General features: G+C 41.0%; 1 pseudogene across 1 annotated transcript; it reads right to left on the reverse strand.

Annotated features, from left to right (window-relative positions):
- Positions 1–12,435: 12,435 nt before the first annotated feature.
- LOC308420261 (glyceraldehyde-3-phosphate dehydrogenase-like) lies at positions 12,436–13,368 on the reverse strand (annotated as a pseudogene). Its single transcript has one exon. The product of its transcript is annotated as a glyceraldehyde-3-phosphate dehydrogenase-like (transcript).
- Between the last annotated feature and the right edge of the window lie 3,741 nt (positions 13,369–17,109).

Consider the following 17,109-nt stretch of genomic DNA (forward strand, 5'->3'; position numbering starts at 1 on the left):
AGGCTTGCTTCTGCTTTTCCTGTTTCCTTGACTTAAAACCTTCAAGTCATGCAAGTTCAGCCTCCTGAGACTTACATTCACCTGCTTTCTGTTCTTATCTCTGATTATGGCCATGTTTAGAATATCTTCTTCGAAGTCCTTTCTCTATTCATGTTGGTGTTACTTCACAGCCCTGTGGCAAATACTCACAGCTTTCTCGTTAATCCCTCTAACCTCCAATACCTATCCCAATTCCTACACTCCAACAGAATGCACACAGATTTGTGCTTCCCTCTCAAATGGACTCAATATTTGTCATGAATTGTAGTTGCCCTGTATTGTTCTCTCAAAATGCTATGCCTCACTCAAACCTTTCCAGATATTTCTGGAAGACCACAGAGGGGGTGGGGGGATCACTTGTTATTGTAGCCAGGGCTTTGTCCTTCTTGGTCCAGTTCCATCAGCAATGTTACCCACAAGGCACTCACCACTGGGTGATACAGCCATAACTATGTGTGTAGTTCTACTCTATGTTTCTCTTTGCTAGTCCCACTTAGAGCTGAAGATGCACCACTCAAGAGAGAAACAATTTCCCGATGTCCACATGCCCTCTGATGCCACCACACAACCATATGATCCTATAAGAGTGTTTCTAGACCTTTCTAACATCCCAGCATGTCCACACCCTAATTGTAGTGTCTCTCTTCTCTGGATCAGATGTAATATCATAGAGACTGACTTGCTGGCAAAATTGTCAAGTTTGTCCTTTCTATACTCTCTTCTCTGCAATCCATCTCTTCTTTGTAACCCTTTCACAGGCCCAAGAAATTGAGAGGTGCTGGTTCACAGTGATAATTTCTGTGTAGTTTGGTGGGAAATTCTAGTTCATAGTCTAAAGCCTTGTACCACCACCAGTGACCTTGGGAGAGTCATTTACCTTTAGTGTGTGATACAATTATATTCACCTACATGAAGATCAATTAACCTTCCAAACCTCAGCTTCTCCAGCTGTAAAATAGGTTAAAAAATAATCTCATAGGTTCACTTTGAGAATTAAATGAGATGTGGTTGCTTACTAGTGTCCTGGTAACTAGAAGGTAGTCACCAGTCTCAGCATTGGTACAGTACAGATGAAGTAGTTATAATCCACAGAGGATAATGGCACAGTCCTATTCTAAAACCAGGAGATATCAATCAGCTTTCCACCAAAGTTGGCTTCTACTCAAGTGCCAACCTTGCCAACAAAATAGAATACCAGTGTTCACTAGGAATCCTGTGAAACAAAACTATTTATTATGGAAGATTTGACTATCTTCTTGGAAAGGGGCTTTACAATTTTTCTACATTAAAATATTTTCCAATACTCATAAAATATCATTTCATGTAATGGCATATATAATTTGAATGTTTCAAAATCTACTTAAGATGCTACAAAAATCTATTGCTTTATGCAATAGATTTATATAATATGCAACGTTGGCATATTATGCAGACATACTTCTATAACATCAGTTTAATTGTTCTGAGCCAAGTTAAACTCCATTTTTTTGCTGGTAGAATTTTTTTTAACAAGATATAATTTGAGGCCAAACAGTCCAATATAAGAAGAGCAAAAAAAGCACCACAGGGTTATATTCTACTTTTTGCACATTGTGTCTGGCCCCATACATTTTTAATATTATAAAATTGGCTTGTTCTGTAATAGTTTGATTAGAGATTTATGCATAGTGTTGCCACATTCCTTAAACAGATGTGCAGTAAATTTGATGAAATAAAAATCTCTGCCTCCTGAAACTAGGACACTTGCTCATTTAAATAATGCCCAACAACAGTTACTGTGGATGTTTTAGAAACAGGGTGTTTACAAAGGGAAGACTTCAACATGTAGCCATAGATGCATTTCCAATTTATTCAAGATCTTCACAACATCTAACTTACATATTGCTATATTTCCCACAATAGCCTTTTTTCCTACTGTCTACTGTGAAATGACCACACAAAGCATCATGAAATAAGGGAGACATTGTTCTCTTGGCCAGGAATCTGAGATTCCTGGGCTTTAAATGATCCTGTATTTAAGATTGTCTTTCTTAAAGGCTGCGCAAAAAAAGAAGTAGAGCGTCCAGGTTTTGAAATTAAACATCTTGCATTCCAACCTCAGTCCTGAAACTTGGTATGAAATTCTTCTTCAATTCAGTTCTCATCTACAAAATAATGGAAGTCATAAAATTTACTTTGCATGAAAGTTAAAAGAATTTATTTAAAATCTCCCCTGAAGCCCAGAGCAGCACATAGCCCATAATAGATTCTCCTGTATTTGGTATATTTATGCATTTTGTTATAGTTGCCATCTTGCTAATGAATTTGTGTGATCCAAATGGGCTCTAGGAAATAGAAGGAAAGAATCCTTATAAATCTACACCTGCTATTAGGGAAAAAACAAAATCTCAGGACCCATTCCCTAATGGGAAGAGATCTCATATGCAGAATAACTATTACTTCAAGCATCTCCCCTGTCTACTTTCCTAAAGCCATGGATAGAAACGGCTTTTACCTATTATTATAAAACCTTCCTAATTCCAGAAACCATACACTCCAAAACACCTGAAATAATTTACACATTCCATGTGATGTTTTTATTCAAAGCTCCATCGTTTTAAAGCCAGGGTAATCTCAACTCTCATTTAAATGAGTTGTTTCTGACTCCTCCCCAACTGAGTCTTTTACTAAATAATCTTCTCTAGCATCCAAAGGGACTGATCTGAGTTCTTCCTTCTTTGGTGAAGATGCTAATGATTACCACTTTTCAAAATCCTAAATGCTAAAGAGAAAGTAGGAGGTTGCACTAGCTAACAAGAATAAACCTTTAAACACAAATATATTTCAATTTTGTATATTACTTGTCCTGGACAAACTACATTTGAAGTCACATTGGCATTCAAATCATCTTTTACCCCACAGTTCCTTCCTGTCCCCATTCTATTTGCTGCCTTACTTATACCTAAATTTGAATAAGTGTGTGTATAGGTGTGTGTGTGTGTGTGTGTGTGTGTGTGTGTGTGTGTGTGTACAAGTGGTGTAAGGCCTGAAGAACTACAACACCACTAGACATACTAATATTAAAAGAAAAATCTTACAGGTCTCATTGATAAACAAAGACCTAGAGGCGATTAAGGAATGCTGACACTGGGAGAAATGCCTCCTCAGAGACATGCCTCCTCATCTGCTATTTAGGACAAAAGAACAGACATGAAATTATACACATCAAGTGGACCTAGCAGGTTGTATTTAATATTCAGTCATGCACACTCATGAATGGATATATGTATATACACATATTTCCTTGTTTACACACCCATACATACACACATATACACAGGAATATACTAGTAGTAACTAAAGAAGAGACCTTGGTTTTGAGAAAAAGTGGGGAGTACTGGGATGGATTTGAGGGTTAAAAGAGAAGGAGATGAATTATTTAATTACATTTTAATTTAAGAGAAATGGTCTCTAGAAATAAGATAAATAGCATTAAAATTAAATAAAGTTTTACAGAGTTAAGAGGTTATGATGTTAGGATAGAGAGCAGAGGTAAGCAGGCATTATCAAGAGGAGTATGATCAAGATTGTGTCCAATTCTCAATTATTAGTAAAAATGTTATGGAAAAAAAATTTCAATCAGCATTTATACCATACCTAAGAGCACAAATAATTCAGTGATTTGTATGTATCCACCATATACTTAAAAAAAATATTACCAATACTGTTGAAAATATACTTGTTTTCCTCCCAAATTGCTTACTCTTCTCACACGTTTAGTAACGTGTATCCTGAATTTAGTAGCTTTTCATTTCCATGTATATCTTTATACATTATTATATAGATTCCCCTAATCAATATTTGTTTACTTACTTGTTGAACTAGAGTTCAGTGGTTCAGTACACTTTATGCTCTTGCATAGCACTAACATTTGGTTCCAAGAACCCACATGCCCCTCACAACCATGTGTAACTTCAGTTCCAGAGGATCTAGTGCCACCTTCTCGCTTTCCCAAATATCAGGAATGCATGTGGCACACACAAACCCCTACTCAATTCCCCTACAAGATAACTAAGGCCAATCAGTAAAAGCCCAATGCCAGCAATTAGTTACTTGATGTGGTTTTATCTGTCAGTGAGTACCCATAAACCTCTAAACATTATAGACTATACCCAATGCTTGCCCTCCAGAACTTTATAGTAATACGTTATTGCTGAAGACATCACATAGTTGAGTTATAGAACATGGAGCTATTAAGCTGGTACTTACCTATAAACTTCAACCCTATAGGGTTGCTTTCCTAGTGCGAAAAGATTTTGTGAATATTACCAGAAGGGGGAAAAAAAGAAAGAAATCACCAATCTTCTGGCAAGACATGCCCACTGGTGTGATAATAGTATAAATGTCATGAAAGTAATAAAACACTTTCTGACTGGATTTAAGGTCTGATCCACAAAATAAAGCCCACATCTGACACTATTAACAGGCCCAGGATCCTGGAGTTAGACAGGTCATAGGTCATATGATGAGAACCTACTCCATCATTATGCTAAATAGACATAATATTAAACCTACCTCTAAAGCCTTACTGTTGTACACAAAACATGTTTTCTAAAACACAAATAAAAAGGAATAATAATGATTCATTAATAGAAAGTCCTGGCTTCTCTGTTCAATTTCACCATACTTAAAGAAAACAAATTCTAATTCTCAATCTATTTGAAAGAGTTAGAAAGTACCCTTTCAAACTCAGCCTCTGAGGCCAGTATTACCCTGTTACCAAAATCTGACAAGGATACAGCAAAGAACTACAGGCCAACATCACTGATGAAAAACACAAAGAACTGCTATTTACCCAGACAGGAAACTAACAAAAGAAATCATTTCATCCAAATTAGTATAACAGTGAGTTTATTAGGTATTTACAGGAACAGGGAAAATCAAACACAGCTTCCTCACTGAAAAGCAAACACAGTGATAACTTAAGGATGCTGCATTTCTGCAGTTCATCCTCCCTCCGTGTTCTAATGTGTACCCTGTGTGCCCTAACAACCCCCTGAAACCATGTGCAGCTAAAGCAGAACTCTGCGCAGTTGATGAAAAGTTCAAATGAGAGTCTGATGACTCCCTCGTCCTTCTGTGAAAAAACGTTAATAGGCCTGGTATTTAAGTGTCTTTTGTGACTAAGTAGCTGCTCTTATATCAAAATAGCAATAGCAATGCCCATGTCACAACCAGAACATAGAGTTCCAATGTGCCCATTTATATGTATAATTAATATGAATTAATTTAAACTGTCCATAGTTGTGGGGTAAAAGAAGATAAGGGGAAAAAAGATAAGTCAGTGCCTTCCAAAAGATGAAGGGTCAGATTTGAATTGAGCTGTAGAGAACAGACAGTTTAAAGAGGAGAGAGAATCTGTCTAGGCTGAGAGAGACACACAGAGTGGTACCTGTACTCCAGTAAAACCTTCACAGAACCTGAGAGGGAAATGCCTCGGAAGGAGTTGGATAAGGAGACTAGAAAGCTAGGCAGAATATCAGAAACTTGAGTTTATTCTAAATCAACAGAAGAGCATGAGATGATGAACTAAAGGGCTAATGACCCTCTAGAGTCTTTCTGGATAATGCATGAGCCTAAACAGCCATCTCCAACCTCAGCTGGAATTGGCTGGCAACCCTGAGCAGCTCACACCAGCTAGACCCAGGAAGCAAAACCAGCACTTTCCGAAGGAGTCCCATGGACTGAAATTCATCTAATGCAAAAGAAAAAGTTCTCTTTTCCTAAGATGAGCAAAGCTGATGGCCTCTTCATTTCTTCAGCTTACATCTGCCTTCATTGTCACCTAAACACCTTTTTAACACTCTGGCAGTGGTCTGGGCCTATTAAGCATTTCTGGACATTGAGAAGTGAGTGATACTGATTTGTTTTACTTCCCCAGCTGGGGGAATTTACTCCTATTTACACCTTTGCTTCTTCATCCTGTTTTTAATACCTATTCGTAAGACCTTAAAGCTGATGACTTATGATTTGAGGACCTTTGAAGGAAGGGGTACTATATGATGAGTTATCGATGATTTGATTACCACTGGAGGATGGGGTACTACATGACAGGTTACCAATGCTCATCATGATTCCTTGGAAATAGATGGAGCATACAGATTTCCCTGACTTGACTAGGCAAAGAAGACTCTTCCTTGCTCCTGTGAAGGTAATGTCTTTTCTGAGTAATCATAGCTACTTTAATTTCCAGATTACAATGGTCATGCCAGAAATCAACATCAGGACACAAGGAAGGATCCTTGACTTCCAAAAAATTAACTCATTTTTTTATCCCAGTCTGGGTACTGAATATTACTCTTATATTAAAAACAAATATGGAAGAAGTCCAGGTTTTACACACACACACACACACACACACACACACACACACACACAAACTCAATGATAATGAGATGTTCCAATAAAAGCACAACAAATAAAGATAGGCATTGCTTTAATGGGTGTGCGAATTCTATTAAGATCAGTGAGAACACAAAAGAAGGGGCACTTGGATCATCCCAGAGAGGTCAAAAGAGGATGTACAGGAAGAGAGTTGCAATGATGTAGGATTTGTAGCCACTGTGAAGACAGGAAAAGAAGGGCACTGACAGGAGAGCAGCATATGTTTAATGCAGTCTAAAAGGAATACTCCAGAGCTCTCTCTCCACTACATACTTTTAAACTAGGAACAAAAATCCAGCAGCTCATCTCATATAGGCTACTCTGAAAAGACATGTCAATCATGGTTTTGTAAAGAAAGCATATTTATCAAAAATGCTTAATTTTCTGTTTTAATCAAACTGTTTCTACCATTGTCTTAGGTTCTGAAAGTGCTGAATGTCTGGCCAATCCTGCTTCTAGAAGGCTCTCATTGATCTCAAAAATATCTTCACTGGCACTAGCACAGTGGTCCAGGACATACAGAGCCACTGGCTTTGTTAATTGATGAGGCCATGGGGAGGAGACAGGAAGTAGGTACAGGACCTGAATATAGAAAAGAAGGCCGGACATAAGAAGAAACAATCAAGCCTCGTTTGAGAGCTGAGGAAAGTCTCACTGCCAAGTGCTTAGCTTTTTGAGATGATACCTAACCATACTCCTAAGTCTACTGAAGATAGAAGTCTGCTATTCCAGAGGCTTGCTCACCCAGAGTCAAAAGGCCTCCTTTCTTGGAGCCCTTTAATAATCTGTGCAAATATTCTAGAGCTAAAAATTACAACAAGGGGAAATGGCTCCAAACGTGAGAAGACAGTATTGCACTGAAACTAGCATCAAATTGGAAGTCTACAGGATACAACATTATGTCAACTTCACCAATTATTCAATCTAGTATTTACCCAAAAAATCATATTGAAAATGGTCACTTGAGGTTTTCTCATCCAGCTTCCTGATTATAAACATGCTTGTCAAAAATTCACTCATCAAAAATGTTTAATCCAGAATCAGAAATTAATTAAAAAATTTACATCAAATAGATGCATCATCATCATCATCATAATGTAGTGACAACATAGAGACCAATTTTATCATACTATACACTAAGCATGTTTGTGAGCATTTGGGATGATGATGCCTCTAAGGCAGGAGAACACAGGACCTGAGAAATTCCTATTTGGGCTCTGACTCTCCTCCAGAGTCATTCTTCATCATTTACAAAGGCCTTTTGACCAGCATCTCTCAGAAACCAAAAGCTATCTTAGAGTGATTCAAAATACTTCCTTGTAATAAATAGTCCTCACTTGGAGCTATGGTCCATTGGACTGAACGTTCAGGCTCTGGAAATGCTGTCTGGAATTCCGAATAAGTACAAAATGCCTTTCTCAAACATCACTTTTCTTGAAGGTAAGATTTATTTGATAAGTAATGTGTTGAATCCATGGTACAGAGAAGTATATGGTTAATTTGTTTTTACATTTATAAATGAGTTATCTAGTTAATGTGTATGTTCATGTTGCTTGCATGTATGTCACCAGTTTTTACTACAAAAACAACATTGTTTTGCACTAAATGACTTTGCTGTTCCCATTTAACATTCACATATCTCTAAAACAAATAGTGAGATAATTAAACAAAACTTAGGAGAATGAGTAAGGAACTCAAGGGTGTGCATCTAAGATGTACTAATGGCATTTGAACCTACTAATACCTCCTCCTCAGACCCAAATCCCATCCACTTTATTCTATAATTCTTGGGGTTTTAATATAAAATGCTCCACCACAAGTTTGCACGCTGAATGTATGTGTCCTAGGAAGAGGAAATGGGTCACTAGGGGAGTCGTGTGAGAAGCCTCCTTTTCCTCATGTTCTTCTTACCAACACAGGTAAACAGGACCTCCCCCAAAACACATACTTTCATCACCATGATGCTCTGCCCAAGTACATAGAACATTCAACTATAGGAGAAATCCCCCAAAACTGCAAACCCAATTAACCCTTCCTCCATTGAGTTGTCTATGTCAGATAATGGAGATAATTGTTATTGCTCCCTGTGGGAGTCTTAAAATGAATGAACTTCAAGTGGGCCAGAATTCCTGCTTAGAACTAATAAATGCTGAACAATACCCAAGACCAGCCTATATGGATGGTTTTCTATCCCTAAGCTATCTTGAATATAAAGCAAATATACACTGGCCATACTGTAAAGTCAGAAGGGGACAAAAACCAATGCAAAAGCAGTGCCAGCACCCACTTCTGAATCCTTCCTGAAGCAATAGAGGGTAGTAGAAAAGACAAAGTCTGCAGAGAAAAAAAAAAAACCTTTTTTTTCCAGATTCTTCCATTAAGTGCTTATGTTCCCTCAGTCAGATATCTGTGCCACCCTGGATCATTTCTATAGTCCTTTACGGTGCTAATATCCTCTCCACCTAAATGCCCAATCTCACTTCAACCCTTTCCCCATCCCTAGAGATGTGCCTTTTCTCAAGCTAGGGACTATTTCATGTCCTGCAGCAGAGGATGAATTACCTCAGAAATCATAGCCTTAACCAGGATAACTGCAAAAGCAGCTGTTATTCTTCTACCCCTCTGCAAGCCCAGCTAACCACCTGCTTCAGTTAATAGCCAGCAGGTTAGGTTCCTTCATAGGTTAATTATACATTGTGTGGAAAGCATTTCCTTTCATCAGTTCTAAATTTGCTCCCTTTTAATTTTGTCAAGTGCTGCCTCTTTCTCGGATGAGGGGAAAGGGCAAGAAGGAGCCAGCAATTGGCTTGCTGCACCCCATTCATTATACTCAGCACCTCGGAGAGCGCTCACCCCTTTACTTCACTCTTTTCAGAACTAAGTATGTCATCTTTCTTGGTACGGGAAGAATCCCTTCCCCCACATCCATCTGCTTTGCCCTCCCAGGAACCTTTCCTATTTCTGCTCTGTCCTGTCCAAGATTGGGTGAGCTGCAAAGTGAATGAGGCGGTCAAGGTGAGGTGAGAGTGCAGATTTGCCAGCCGGAGCCCCGATGTTTTCTAATCATGCCCCAGTTCTTTCTTAACACAGATACCTTCCCTGCTTGTCTCACCAATTACCTTTCCTCTTTAGAACCAGAATCCACTAGTATGTCTGAGATAAGCAGTGGATTCTTTTCAGCTCAAAGGGAGCTGACAATTTTAGACTAAAACATAGCAATCGGAATCGGAATGATATGAAGGACCTTGGGTACTGTGCTCTTTGGAGCTAGATGGAAGAGGGAGAAAGGAATCTACTCAGAAAAAAATATCCCGAGGACCCAGAACACTCAGCACCAATGTTCTAGTTAGGTTTCTGAAACAAAACACATAAGCAACTCGGTGAAGAAAGGATTTATTTGGCTTATGCATCTTAGTGACAGTCCATTATTAAGGGAAATCAAGGCAGGAACTCAAGCAGGATCAGGAAGTTCCTTACTGAACTGTTCATCTGGTTTGCTCAGCTACCTTCTAATATAGTCCAAATCCACCTGACCAGGTATGGCACTGCCCACAATGGACTGGTCCCTCTCACATCAATAAACAATAAAGAAAATATCTCCCACTAACTGGTCTGATAGAGACAATTCTCCAATTAAGAGTCTCTCTTTACAGGTGGCTCTAGTTTATGTCAAGTTAACAAAAACTCACCAACACAACACTAAGCATTGTTGAATTGTGTAGTGACCTAGAAATGGCCTTCAGGGCTTTTATTAAAACTTCTTACATGAATGATTCCATATCTCACGAAGTACCTTACTCCAGTCCTCAGAATGGGGTGGAGGGTAAAACAGGAGAATTGATAAAACAGAATCATTACAGCTAACATTTCTGAGAACTCCCCAAACATCTCCATTGACAACCTTTTTATCTCATGCCATCCTCTCCTCCAAAGGAGAACTTATTGTTTGCTTCATTTGTTGCAGGGCCATGGACCATGAGAGGAAGCCTGCTAAGGTCAAGCTAAAGGCTAGAATCCCAGGAGACCCTGAAGAGACAGTAGGAACTTTGCCTGCTCTCAGAACCAGGCCCCTGTCATGTAGCTACAGCCCCCATAGATTTATGGCCATCAGCCACATGAGGGCAACGCCCCAAGCACTTCAACATGTAGATGAGGCATCCCTAACATCTCAGACGAAGACAATAGGAGGCTCAAAACAGAGTTCTCCATGCTAATGAGATACCTAGAGGTCCAGAAGGCATGCCAATAAACTTCCCTTCCCAGACATTCCTCCATGGGAAAGGTATTTAATCTTGGGCCCACCCTGATAAGTGGGGTATGGTTTTAAATAACCATTTTTTCACCATGACAATAATAAACTGTTTAATGGACTTCCTCTTTTCACTGACATCCACCATGGGGAGCCATGAAGAAGGCCTTCACCTACAGAGCCAGAGCCTAATCTCCTGTAGAAGGCCTCTCGGCATTCCCAGACACAACTGCCACCAATCCTGCAGCTGCTGTCTAGCTAAGGATAGACCCTGCTGGAACTAGCCAGAGCTCTCCATTCTCTGCAGGCTCTGGGCTAGACACATCCTGTGGACCCCCAACTCTGGTTCTCTGCTCTCCCTTCTGTGACTCTCAGCAGCACCTGAACGTCCAAGAGCCTGAGAACCCCACAGCTCCAGCTTTGTTCCAGGACCGGGGAGCCCTGAACCAGCTCCAGATTTTTTATGCCTAAGACTGAGCTTTCCCACCCCCTGAATCATGTCTCAGAGCTTTCTTACAGCCCAGCACCCACCCGGGAGGCAGTGTGGGGTAAGCACAGTCAATCGGCCTGTGTTCTGCCTCCCCTAGCCACTGTGCCCTGTGGCGAAGCAGACATGTTTGTGTCAAGAAACTGAAGCACAGAAAAGTTGAAAGTTCTGTCTTAGTTCCCATAGTCAATGAGTTCAGATTTGGGAGCGAACTAAGCAACTGAAAGTTCATAGAGAATCTCCAGTCAGCCCTTTCCTGACTTTGCCTCAGCTAGTGACCAGGAGCCCTCGAAAACCTTCTTGAGATAACGGTCTTCAGGCTATGTGTGGTGAATTACTTCTTAAGTCTCTTTGTACTCAGCCACACTGTATTTATTGGTTGCATTTTGGCTGTACCTAAATCTCACATTTATACCACAACCTAGTTTATAACCATACAAAATATTTGTACATAAGAGAAAACAACTATAGCCAACACCATGAATATAACCCACAAAGGCCTGTCCTACAAATCAGATGCAAAACTCAAAGCAGGGATACACTAGGACTTTGCTGTTGTGGTGTGATCACCATGTTACTCCCTAGAAGAAGCTTCCATGGAGGAGCTATGTTCACATGCACATATGTGAGTTCTAGATCATGGGAAGAATAGCTAGCAGCATCCAATGAGTACTCACCATGTCCTGGGCACTGCAGGATGCTAATCATATCCCAGGCTTTCCTTCAGTTAGTCCCCTAATAAACCTCTGAAGGTACTACTACTTGATTTACTACAGAAACCTGAGGCACAGAAAAGTGAGTTAACTTGATCTTAGCAGAGAAGCCCTCTATGTAAAACCTAAAGAAAAATAAACTCAGCCAGGCATGGTGGCTCATGCCTGTAATCCCAACATTCAGATGGCTTAGGAAAGAGGACCGCCATGAATCTGTTTTCTTTTCTTTTCTTTTCTTTTCTTTTTTTTTTTGTGGGTGAAGCAGAACTTTATTGATGGTATTCAAGAGAGTAGAGAGGGCTCCCTAGGTCCCTATTATTATGGAGGTCTGGGATGGAAATTGTGAGGGAGATGCTTAGTGTTGGGGGTTGAGTTGGGATGGGACTCCTCAGAAACTGAGGGCCTCTCTCTTGCTTTCAGTGTCCTTGCTGGGGGGGGGGGTGGTCCAAGATTTCTTACTCCTTAGAGGTCATGTAGGCCATGAGGTCCACCACCCTGTTGCTGTAGTCATATTCTTTATCATACTAGGAAATGAGCTTCACAAAGTTGTCATTGAGAGCAATGCCAGCTCCAGCATCAAAGGTGGAAGAGTGAGAGTTGCTGTTGAAGTCACAGGAGACAACCTGGTCCACAGTGTAGCCCAGGATGCCCTTTAGTGGGCCCTCAGCTGCCTACTTCACCATCTTCTTGATGTCATCATACTTGGCAGGCTTCTCCAGGCGGCATGTCAGATCCACAACAGATACATTGGGAGTAGGAACAGGGAAGGCCATGCCAGTGAGTTTCCCATTCAGCTCTGGGATGACCACAGCCTTGGCAGCACCAGTGGATGCAGGGATGATGTTCTGGGCTGCCCCACTGCCATCACACCACAGCTTTCCAGAGGGGCCATCCACAGTCTTCTGAGTGGCAGTGATGGCATGAACTGTGGTCATGAGCCCTTCTACGATGCCAAAGTTGTCATGGATGACCTTAGCCAGGGGGGCTAAACAGTTGGTGGTGCAGGATGCATTGCTGACAATCTTGAGGGAGTTGTCATATTTCTCATGGTTCACACCCATCACAAATATGGGGGCATCGGCCGAAGGGGCAGAGATGATGACCCTTTTGGCCCCACCCTTCAAGTGGGCCCCAGCCTTCTCCATGGTGGTGAAGACACCAGTAGAATCCACAACATACTCAGCACCAGCATCAGCCCATTTGACGTTAGCGGGATCTCACTCCTGGAAGATGGTGATGGGCTTCCCATTGATGATAAGCTTCCCATTCTCAGCCTTGACTGTGCCATTGAATTTGCCATGGGTAGAGTCATACTGGAACATGTAGACCATGTAGTTGAGGTCAATGATGGGGTTGTTGATGGTGACAATCTCCACTTTGCTAGATCCTGAGCAGAAGGCAGCCCTGGTAACCAGGCGCCCAATATGGCCAAATCCGTTCATACCGACCTTCATCATCTAGTCTAAGGGATGGGGCTGGCACTGCACGAGAAGATGAGGCTGTCTGTAGAACAGGGAGGAACAGAGAGTCATGAATCTGTTTTCATAGTGAAAACATACTAGGTTGCAAATACTATAAAAACAAAAAGATAGGTGGAGGGGGAAGAGGCTCAAAGGTAGTGGGAGATTTGTGGTCCAAAGACAATGCAAATCTCTTATGTAGAGCCAGCATCTGTGTGCCTGGGATGCAAGAGCACAGAAGACCCCTGACTGTCCCCAGTGACCCTGCCTGCCTAATGCTGTGACTGTTTATTAGTGAGTCCTCTAGATCGAATAGTCAAAATTTCCATTAACAATGTAAATAAATAAGTGGATAGGAGAGAGAGCACACAGTGGTGGCATGGTGCCCAGAAGGCTTTACAAAAAGCAGCCAGTTTGTGCATCATTGGTATCCTCACTCTCTGCAAACCTGCTAGCTCAGTGCTTGTCTATGAGGCACACTCAGGAAACTCCAACACCGAGGTCATCCTTCTGTTTTCAACTAGGTGTATTTTGATATTTCTGATTAGTCTTTTGAGGTCTTTAGGATGCTCCAGTTTGCCCCAAGTCCATGGTACCTCTTCAGCTCATCCACTCTCTTCCCACAGTATCTTCAAAAATAGAAGAAAGGTCACTTCTGCAGATGCAGGGGGCCCCAGGAACATTCATGCTATTACAGCTGTCTGTTGTTAGTGACTCAGCCAGTGGCTAACATTTACTCACTGGGGTTTTTGTCCTCAGCTAAATCTCAATGTTCTGGAGGTCAAAGCTCTCTTCTCTAGCTTGCACTGAAATAGCATTGCTAAAAGTGAGCATTTCCCAACAGGCTGCTGCTGTAGAACAAAAGCAAATGGTAGAAGGGAGACAAGATGGAGGCAGAGCAGCAGTGAATCCACACCACCAACCAGCACACATGGGATACTGAGCACTTGACTGGAAACAATAGTGGCAGAGGCCACACCTTCTGCCCTCAAAGGACAGGAGACAATGCAACAGCAGGCAGCATTTTAGGAAGACAAACTGCATGTCTAGTAGAGGTAAGCACAAAAGAGAAAGACTCCAGATACCAATATGGACGGGGTATGAAAGTTCGGTGACCAACTTCTTTCAACTCAAAACAACTGAGCTAGAAGATTTTTTTGTTGCAAAGCTGCCAAGGCAGAGAAAGCCCACTATTTACTTTGCTGTGGCCCAGATGACGGAGTCAGCTGAGATAACGGCTTGATAATTCCCAACAGGGGCCTCTTGGTAGCACTGCTCTGGTTGAGAGTTAGACAATCAGAAAGACCAAAAATAGAATCGGAAGTCTTTTCAACTTCCTTCTGAAGGGACAGTATTAGCAGATAAATGGATAGATATGGCCAGAAATTAGAAGTTAAAGACTTGTGGCTGATGACATAGGACCAGATCCCTGACTTCAATTCTCTAAGAGGAGGTGTTTACAGAAATTGTGGCTCCTAAAATTGAGTGGCCAGTCTATAAACAGACATGGTTTGACTCCAAGAAATGGCTTGAATAGTTTTATTAAACATTTGTCAAGTAATTTTGGGAGGGGGCAGATCTTTTGAATCTTAAATTCCTTTAAGTTTGGAAACACTCCTCACTTGACTACAGCATATGTTATGACCAGCACGGTGTTTTTAAGGAAGGCAGCCAGGAGTGCAAAAAACAGGGAGGAAAATAAAGAGAAATGGTCAAAAATTCCTGCAAGGGATCACTGAACAGTAAACCTGTGTGCACATACACATTGTACATTGGAAGTTATAGTATATAACGGAGGGGTATATATGTAGCAGTATTTTGTCACTGTAAGAGACAATCAAATCTGGGTTTGAAATTTCCCCTCCTACTCTAAAGACTTGGGTTCACTGATGGATACAAGACAGAAACACCGTAGAAGTCTGAGGATCGGGTGAGAACACATAGAGCTCATCCCTGTTCCCATCCCCACCTCCCACACTTAGTCTCGATTCTATACTCTACAAGGCACAGGTAAGATTCCTGACAGTCAGCCATATCTGCTCATCACATTGGCTCCATGTTACTGCTCTTGCAAATATTGCTGTCCAGCTTTGGATTCTTGGATATTAGGTTAAACTTCAGAGCCATTACCTTCATAGTTAGGAGACCAGGGCATGTAAGAGATCTCTCCCAGCATTTGTAGCCTTCTTCTCAATTAAAGTGCAAATTGTGTCTATTTCATTTTTTTTCTCCCTCTCCACTCCTGCTCAGACTCTACAGTGGTGTCAGAGACTAAGCCAACATGCTTGATTGTTTAAATGAAAAAGGAGCTGCTATTCTTAGCCTGGGACAAGGCACTAAAAACCTGCCACTCATCCCCCTCCTTCAGGGAGCAAGCATCTCTCTAATGTGGCCCAATTGCATACTGTAATCACCTGGGGTACTTTTTTTTTAAAGTACTAATGTCTAAGGACAGCTCTCAGAGACTCTGGCTTAATTACTCTGGTGAAAGGTTCTAGTATTCAGCCAGGTTAAGAAAAACTGCTGTAACGTGAGAAGAAGATTATCCATCTATTTTTCCCACTCTCAACAAACAACTATAATCTCCCTATTTCTGCTAGAGTCAGACCTCCAGTTATACTAATGGTTTGCCCACCTTGTGCCTTCTTTATTTGCTTTGAAGATGTTCTTTAATGAAGATATTTATTGATCAGGGGCATACCAAAATATTTCAAAAACCAATGTATCCCTCTTTTGATAACAATTTTTTAAAAAAAAACAAAAACCTCTAGATTTCAAGTGTAAATGAATATCTAAGATCCTGTAAGTCGGTGAAACACTATGAGAGATACTTGACACATAGTATCAGAATCACCATGCTCATGGCCACATAGAAAGCCATATTACTGAGTGCCATCCTCAGAAATTCTAGCTCAGTAAGTCTGCAGTGGAGAGTAGCAAGCAGTGTGAAGCTAAAGCAAATTGTCGAGACTTGCTTGACGTACAGAAGCCAGTTCGGGTAGACCATGGGACAACTTCTCTCCAAACTAAACAGGTAGAATGTCTTGGCTTCTACAGTATTTTTTATTCTTTAACATGAAAAGTATGAATTGTGTTAATAATGTTTAATGCCATTTTTCCAGCATCCCTCCTAAAAGTGTAATATACCTTAGCTTTTGTACACTTAGAGAGAATTTGTTTTTAAAATTATAAGAATGGATTTAGGACTGAGACAAGTTAAAACCATAAGACCTCCCCCCCCCATGAAAATTACTGACTTTAAAGTGTCAGAGTGGGAAACAACAATGAGAACCTGTCTGAGTCCGAAGTGAAGCAGAAGAGATAAAGGATCTGAGAAGGACGTGGCACTCTCCGCGCTCTGGTCATGAAAGGGTACTTTAAAAGCCTAGTAGAAGCCATCCTTTTTAACCCTTCTTACTTCCTTGTTACTTCCTCAATGAAAACCAAATAAAAGAAGCCTTAAGTGACCTGGGGCCTGGGATGAAAACTCAGTTGCAAAGAGGTTGTTTTATAAGCATGACGGCTTTGGTTTGATGCCCAGAACCAAGTTTTTCTTTCTTTTCTTCTTTTTAAATGTCAAGCATGGCACATGCTTGCAATCACAGCACTGAGAATGTAGAGGCATGGTTCTTGCTGGCCAGTCAACTTAATACTTGGTAAGTGTCAGACGTGTGAGAGAGCTTGCCTCAGAAAGCAATGTGGACAGTGTATTAGAAATGACAGCTGAGGTTGTCCTGT

The sequence above is a fragment of the Micromys minutus genome (assembly GCF_963924665.1).
Source record: "Micromys minutus genome assembly, chromosome: 1".
In the NCBI taxonomy this organism is placed as follows: Eukaryota; Metazoa; Chordata; class Mammalia; order Rodentia; family Muridae; genus Micromys; species Micromys minutus.